Source organism: Sinocyclocheilus anshuiensis, unplaced genomic scaffold (genome assembly GCF_001515605.1).
Source record: "Sinocyclocheilus anshuiensis isolate Anshui unplaced genomic scaffold, SAMN03320099.WGS_v1.1 scaffold387, whole genome shotgun sequence".
In the NCBI taxonomy this organism is placed as follows: Eukaryota; Metazoa; Chordata; class Actinopteri; order Cypriniformes; family Cyprinidae; genus Sinocyclocheilus; species Sinocyclocheilus anshuiensis.
In genome coordinates this window covers 1,210,164-1,218,121 of record NW_015549624.1, presented here as the reverse complement: position 1 = coordinate 1,218,121, position 7,958 = coordinate 1,210,164, and the positions used below count along the sequence as shown (strand labels likewise).

The following is a 7,958-nucleotide window of genomic DNA, read 5'->3' as shown; positions in this document are numbered from 1 at the left end:
AACCAAATAAGGGCATAGGAAGGCACATGGGGAGCAAGACACACACAAAACATGGAACAGAGTCTGACAGATATCAGCTTGTCAAACAGGCTTACTTAAGCACACTGAGCTTAGAATATCCATTCATCTCAGTTGTGTTTGCTTGGTTAGCACAGATAAACAACTGTTTTTGATACTATCACTTGGGCTGTATTTGATCAATCACGTGATGACGATACTAATAGGCTGATGGAGCCAAAAAATGGGCACTTTACCTTATCTAGCAAAGAGCCTTGGCATGAAAGGCACCAGACTGGTTCATTTCATACTTTTAAGATCTATCAAAACAAAATTGGGCACTGCTAAAAACATCTACTATAATATATTAAATATAAACATGTATAATATAATAAAAGTTTATTCATATGTTGTTTGTAAAAGAAACCATTCTGAATACACAGTTACTTGAATGGCTGTCAGTAGAAAAAGTGAAAGAGTAGAGTGTGGTTAAGGTATCTATCTACAAGAAGGCGCTATCTGGGTCACAGTAAATTAACATTTGACCTCTTTATTTTATTGCATTTTTACCTAGACAATCTATACACCTGCTAACAAGTGGAATTCCAGTATCATAGTTATACACAGTTTTGGTTCAGTGTTCATTATCTTTGTGCACAGTGGCGTACTGTTCAACTGTTCACTGTTCTGTGGTTTTAACAGGAAGAGATTTTATCAAATGGCTTGTATGAATTGGCTCTGTTTCTATGTTAGATATCCACAGAATATTTTTGTACTGCTATTTGTGTCCTTTTTTGAAGATTTCTTATTCTATACCCCTCTGCATACATTCACTTTCATGTTCATTTTAATAGTTTCATATGAATTGAGAATTTCATATCATTTTTGGTTTAACTTCTTTCTTAGAAATATGGCAGTCCTTCATAACAGCTTTCACAAATAGCTCATTATCAAACATTAGAGATCAGTAGTGTATACAGATGTGGTGAATGTAAAATTCAAGTGTTAATAAATTGGTCTATGGAAAATATTATGATTGTTAAAGGATATTACCTTATTAGTCTATTTGTCATTGTTTTCTTAGTGATATTTAAGGAAATCAATACTTTATGTGTTTGTCTTATTGTTTCCTTTGTGATTACAGTATTTAGGTTAGTCACTAAAGGTGCCTCAGATGAAAATCTTTAAGTCAGTCACTGATAAAGTTCACATGCCACACTTAATTGTGTCTCCCACCACACAGTACACCAGTGGCTCTCAATTCCGCTCCAACGGTGTGTTCCTCTCTTAACACGAAAGTGAAAATAACCTAAGCATTCGGGATAGTTTAAAAGAATTCGGGTCTAATCGGGTCCATTTGGGAAAAGCATGTTTATTTTAAATTACCCGAGACCCGAGGCCGCTAATACCGAACCCGACCCGTGTCCGAGGTACTCGTCAAAGTTTTGGACCCGAACCCTCTCGGGTCGGACCTCGGATTTTCGGATCTAAGTGGACCCGTGAAGACCTCTACCTCAAACCTCAATACCTTCTTATGCACTGCAGAAGTTTTGTCTACGTGTGATGGCATTGGAGAGTGTAGAGTAATTGGCATTTCCATGTATGGTCTAAAACACAACTACCCTTATATTTTGCAGCAGAACTGTAATTTTTTTGTAAGTTTTGTCATCTTTGCAGGAATATAATATGAAGATTGTACAAAGTAACATATGTATCTTCAGCAACAGTGTGAAAGTGATTAGCACATATAACAGGCATATAAACACAGTTATCTATTGGTACAGTGTGTCACATTGTTTTTAAACACCTTTTTTATAAGCCACACTACAACAATTTTCAAACTTTCAAGCTGTTTATTACCACAAAGGTTACTTGTTTTTTCAGACATGATATGCAGGTATAAAAGAGTCTGTTAGTGTGTGGACTGTCATTCTTGTGATTATAACCACACATTCTGCATATGCTCCATTTTAAGGAAAACCATAATGTTTCTTTATTTATAGACACATTTCTGTGGTACATTTTTACATAAATGTAAATTACTTGTTATATGTCAGAGCACAATATCACTGACAACTCATGACAAATAATATTTTCTATAAATTCATTGTTTTTAACATGATTTTTATTGTTGGTAGACTGACCGACTAATGATCTGTTAATGTTAATTTTTCTTAAAAGTTATTAGCAAATGTGTTGCTTTATATGAAATGTTATGCATAACATTGAGCTTCTCTGGAGTGTACAAATAGTTTGTAAAATTCATTAATTGTATTTAACAATTTGCAACATCCTAAAAGAAAAAATATAACCTGCATAGAAAGTTTATTATATTATATAAAACATAAATATATATAACACATAATATAAATATTTCAATATAAATAAAATATATATCATATATCAATATATTTCTTATCAATAACAAAGAATGATACATTATTTACAAAAATGTACAGATAGCATCATAAAACAATGTCCGATTTTTGAACTGTTAGTAACGATCGACCATAAATAGCTTTGTACCTTAAAAAGGCTTCCATACATTTGATTGCTGCATCATCTACTTCTGGGTCAAACTTGTTTGCCAAAAGATGGTGTTGCTGTACAATCCATTTTAAGTCCCCAGCTCCATAGACACACACTGCCCGTCTGTGCATCCCAGTGCATGGTGGGTAGGGAGCCCCACTCTTTAGATCTCCTTCATGGTAGCTCCACTTCACCAGACGGGCAATTGCATTCATGTCCGATTGCTGGTACTTGATGTTTGGAGGATTAGATCCTGGAACTGAAGGCATCCGCTGTAATGTAGCCCACATGTGCTCATCTGGACTGTACGTGTCTTTCTCCCATTCCATGAAATCTTGAATCTCTTTGCTTTTGAAGATATGCTCCACAAACTCTCTTGAAACCACAAAGTAAGCATTTCCTGAGAACATTGGGGTCTTTATTGGTGGAGGTGACTTTTTAACATCTGTCCGAGTCACAACGTTCTTAACGTCGTGATGATATTGCCAGCGGCCCTTTTTGGCCTCTACGGCCTCAGACTCCAAACTGTTCTTTCCATTCAGGAGTTTTAGAGACTGAACCATTTCTGCATTGGTTTTAATGGGGAAATCAGTGCCACATGTGTTGAGCAGATACTTCCACTGGACAGGTGACTTGAGCAGATCCTGCATGCAGTTGATGTCCGCTTGAACTCGAGACCAAGAGGCGTAGATCACATGCTCCAGTTTGCTGACCACAAACACATTGGTCAGGCAGGACGTAATGGCCCTTACTGCTTCTTTAAAGATCTCCGGAGACTTCTGGTCCACGTGAACACAGTACACATTGTGAGGAGTGTAAATGGCTCTCAGGAGCCTTTCAAACATCTCGATCTTCTCATGTATCACCATGGAGTAAGCAATGGGGAAATCTTTCTCCTCTTTACTGAGAGAAACCGTCAGAAATCCTCTGTCTCGGATGTAGGATGGACAATCCTTGGTTGCGTTGAAGTAGAATGGCTCTTATAGTAGAGATTTTCTTTTTTTAGAAGCCAGGAGCTTCCTGAAAACATCTTTGTCCACTCCATCCAGGTCTCCTTGGATAATAGCAGAACAAGCCTGTAATTCTCCAACATCCTGCTTTAGTGAGTGATTCAAGACCTCACCTTCCTTGTGAGGGCAATTTGTCCTTTGTCCAGGATAATTCAGCACAAGGACAGACATGGTTACCGTCACAGAAAGGATGGAGATTATTTTCATATTCCTCTGATTATTAAATCCCATGTTAAGATTATAACCTGCCAGAAACAAGTACCAGGAGAGCAAACCTGTGTCAGTAAGGTATGAAACAGCCTCTCTTGTTCACATACCAGAAGCGTGTGGCAGGAACTGAAAGATAGTGAATCATATTCAAAGGGGAAGGGCTGACCTCTGCAAAAATGCATAATAATTATTACACAGGAGAGGTGTGGCTGTCATCTTCCTGGAGGGTGTGATTGTCTGATACCATGGTCAGTAAGAGCATTAAATAAAAAAGTTTGTAAGCTTTGTATACCAGAGATGTTTTTGGAAAAAAACAAACCTTTTTTTTTAAATTAAGAAAGATTTAAAGTAACAAATATCATGTCATGGATTTTCAAACTAAGGGTTGCCTCTTTGAGCAAGCATCTTTTGGTTACCATATCTGTAGCTGTTTTCGCACAAGTGTTTCGTTTAAAGGGATAGTTCACCCAAAAATTAAATACTTATAGTTCACCTATTGAGTGAACTATCCCTTTAAAGTATGTGTTAACTTTGTAAGTTTGTAAATTTAGAACATTTTGCCACTCTTTTAGGTCACTAGTATAGACTCTGTTTGCAGTTTTCATTGTATATAAGCCGATGCTGCCCAAGTAAAGTTTTCAGTTTTTACATCCTCACTTTAAACCACAAAACTAGTAATGAATATTTCAGCCAGGTTAAAAAGAAAGAGTGATGAGAAAGATGAGTGAGACAGTGTGTGCACCTGTAAACCAACCAGAGTTTCCAGTGTCAGAAACTAAAGGAATGTTACTGAACTTGAAAAGGGCACTATGGATAGTCAGCTGTATATTGCTTCTACTTTTTCGTATCTTTGCATGATCATACTTGTGCTTTCAAGAAGCACATTGACAGTTGAAACTATTGTGTAACTAGAAGGAGTGTCCCCAACTATGTAGCAGGAGAATACATATGCAGATGGGCAGACGGTTGAAGATCCATGAGCGAGTGTTATGTCTAATTTAAACCTTAAAATGGGTGTCAAACTCAACCTGTGTCCAAAAATACCTATTCCCAGTGTGAGACCACCACAATTTTTTTTCTTGAACTGTGATGTCAGTAGATGTTCAGTTGTTCTTCAGCTTATAAATTCAGCATAACGTTAGTTCAGGCAGGCCACGTCAGTCAAGCTCGCATCAGCCGACAGTCAGCTGTTCCTGACATGTACCAATCCAGTCTTGACACCTATTACTAGCGGTCTATTTAAATTCCCATTCTTTAGCGTCTCTTCCATCGCATCATTGCTGCAATTAACTCTGACTGCTGAACTTATGGCTGCATGCTAATTTAACACCAGTAACGAGAAAACTGCTACTCTTAGCACAAGTGATATTTATATCATTACTCACCATGTCCGATCCGGACTCAGATGACGAACAGGTCCAGCTTTTCCTGGAAAACGCTGGCGAAAACTTTGATCCAGACAATGCTCCAACTGTGCGCAGAAGTTCGTAACTGGCTAATAAATCACCTCCTCCGCTTATAGCAGACTGGCCTGCTGAAAAAATTATCACGACGCTGTACAGTCATAACATCCAGGCACCTCTAGGAATCAACCACAAAGAACTCTTTCAATTCTTCCTGGAAACCAGCTCAGAAACGCCCACGACTCCTTCGACTCCAACTCCATCTGGTCCCAGGAAAGCCACTGCCAAACGTAGGCACTGCTCCCGTTCCACTAACCCACCGGTTCCGAAGAAAAGGACAGAGAGATCCGGCAACATCGCACCGCTCGAGTCTACAGAGGATATTGTGCTGTCAGCCCTTCAGAGCATTCAAACCTCCCTTACCAGTTTAGACGCTAGGATCCAAGTTCTGGAAAATCAGCCCTCCTCTTCTTCGTCGATGCCTACTCCCACGGCTCCCACTGCTGCTGCTGTCTTCACATCCACCACGGGACCAGCTGATCTTCTACCGTGCAGGTCTCTTCTACCCCCTTTTTTCCACCAGCCGCTGCTATCTCTTCCCAGCTGCGCGCACAGATCCTCGCAGGTAATGATGTTAATTTGGTTAAAATCCTGCTGTGCTCAGAGGGCCAAGATAAACGCGTAGTAAACTGCGGAGACTTTTCTGTACTGTTGAAAGATAATGATCAACGGCTGTCAAATTGTTTAACTATGCCTGAGTTCAATGTGGCTTTTGGAGTCGTTAGAGACGTAATCTGCGAAGTGTATCCGTTACGTAGGGCTGAATTAGACTCCTATTTAGCTACAAATAGTTTGTAAAATTCATTAATTTTATTTAACAATTTGCAACATCCTAAAAGAAAAAATATGACCTGCATAGAAAGTTTATTATATTATATAAAACATAAATATATATAACACATAATATAAATATTTCAATATAAATAAAATATATATCATATATCAATATATTTCTTATCAATAACAAAGAATGATACATTATTTACAAAAATGTACAGATAGCATCATAAAACAATGTCCGATTTTTGAACTGTTAGTAACGATCGACCATAAATAGCTTTGTACCTTAAAAAGGCTTCCATACATTTGATTGCTGCATCATCTACTTCTGGGTCAAACTTGTTGGCCAAAAGATGGTGTTGCTGTACAATCCATTATAAGTCCCCAGCTCCATAGACACACACTGCCCGTCTGTGCGTCCCAGTGCATGGCGGGTAGGGAGCTCCACTCTTTAGATCTCCTTCATGGTAGCTCCACTTCACCAGACGAGCAATTGAATTCATGTCCGATTGTTCATACTTGATGTTTGGAGGATTAGATCCTGGAACTGAAGGCATCCGCTGTAATGTAGCCCACATGTGCTCATCTGGACTGTACGTGTCTTTCTCCCATTCCATGAAATCTTGAATCTCTTTGCTTTTGAAGATATGCTCCACAAACTCTCTTGAAACCACAAAGTAAGCATTTCCTGAGAACATTGGGGTCTTTATTGGTGGAGGCGACTTTTTAACATCTGTCCGAGTCAGAACGTTCTTAACGTCGTGATGATATTGCCAGCGGCCCTTTTTAGCCTCTACGGTCTCAGACTCCAAACTGTTCTTTCCATTCAGGAGTTTTAGAGACTGAACCATTTCTGCATTGGTTTTAATGGGGAAATCAGTGCCACATGTGTTGAGCAGATACTTCCACTGGACAGGTGACTTGAGCAGATCCTGCATGCAGTTGATGTCCGCTTGAACTCGAGACCAAGAGGCGTAGATCACATGCTCCAGTTTGCTGGCCACAAACACATTGGTCAGGCAGGACGTAATGGCCCTTACTGCTTCTTTAAAGATCTCCGGAGACTTCTGGTCCACGTGAACACAGTACACATTGTGAGGAGTGTAAATGGCTCTCAGGAGCCTTTCAAACATCTCGATCTTCTCATGTATCACCATGGAGTAAGCAATGGGGAAATCTTTCTCCTCTTTACTGAGAGAAACCGTCAGAAATCCTCTGTCTCGGATGTAGGATGGACAATCCTTGGTTGCGTTGAGGTAGAATGACTCTGATAGCAAAGTTTTTCTTTTTTTAGAGGCCAGGAGCTTCCTGAAAACATCCTTGTCCACTCCATCCAGGTCTCCTTGGATAATAGCAGAACAAGCCTGTAGTTCTCCAACATCCTGCTTTAGTGCGTGATTCAAGACCTCACCTTCCTTGTGAGGGCAATTTGTCCTTTGTCCAGGATAATTCAGCACAAGGACAGACATGGTTACCGTCACAGAAAGGATGGAGATTATTTTCATATTCCTCTGATTATTAAATCCCATGTTAAGATTATAACCTGCCAGAAACAAGTACCAGGAGAGCAAACCTGTGTCAGTAAGGTATGAAACAGCCTCTCTTGTTCACATACCAGAAGCGTGTGGCAGGAACTGAAAGATAGTGAATCATATTCAAAGGGGAAGGGCTGACCTCTGCAAAAATGCATAATAATTATTACACAGGAGAGGTGTGGCTGTCATCTTCCTGGAGGGTGTGATTGTCTGATACCATGGTCAGTAAGAGCATTAAATAAAAAAGTTTGTAAGCTTTGTATACCAGAGATGTTTTTGGGGAAAAAAAAAACAACAACTTTTTTTAACATTAAGAAAGATTTAAAGTAACAAATATCATGTCATGGATTTTCAAACTAAGGGTTGCCTCTTTGAGCAAGCATCTTTTGGTTACCATATCTGTAGCTGTTTTCGCACAAGTGTTTCGTTTAAAG

At 39.2% G+C, this 7,958-nt stretch overlaps 2 pseudogenes; both read right to left on the bottom strand.

Annotated features, from left to right (window-relative positions):
- Positions 1-2,462: 2,462 nt before the first annotated feature.
- On the bottom strand, positions 2,463-3,850 carry LOC107659479 (beta-1,3-galactosyl-O-glycosyl-glycoprotein beta-1,6-N-acetylglucosaminyltransferase 3-like; annotated as a pseudogene).
- Positions 3,851-6,213: 2,363 nt separating this feature from the next.
- On the bottom strand, positions 6,214-7,601 carry LOC107659478 (beta-1,3-galactosyl-O-glycosyl-glycoprotein beta-1,6-N-acetylglucosaminyltransferase 3-like; annotated as a pseudogene).
- Positions 7,602-7,958: the final 357 nt, after the last annotated feature.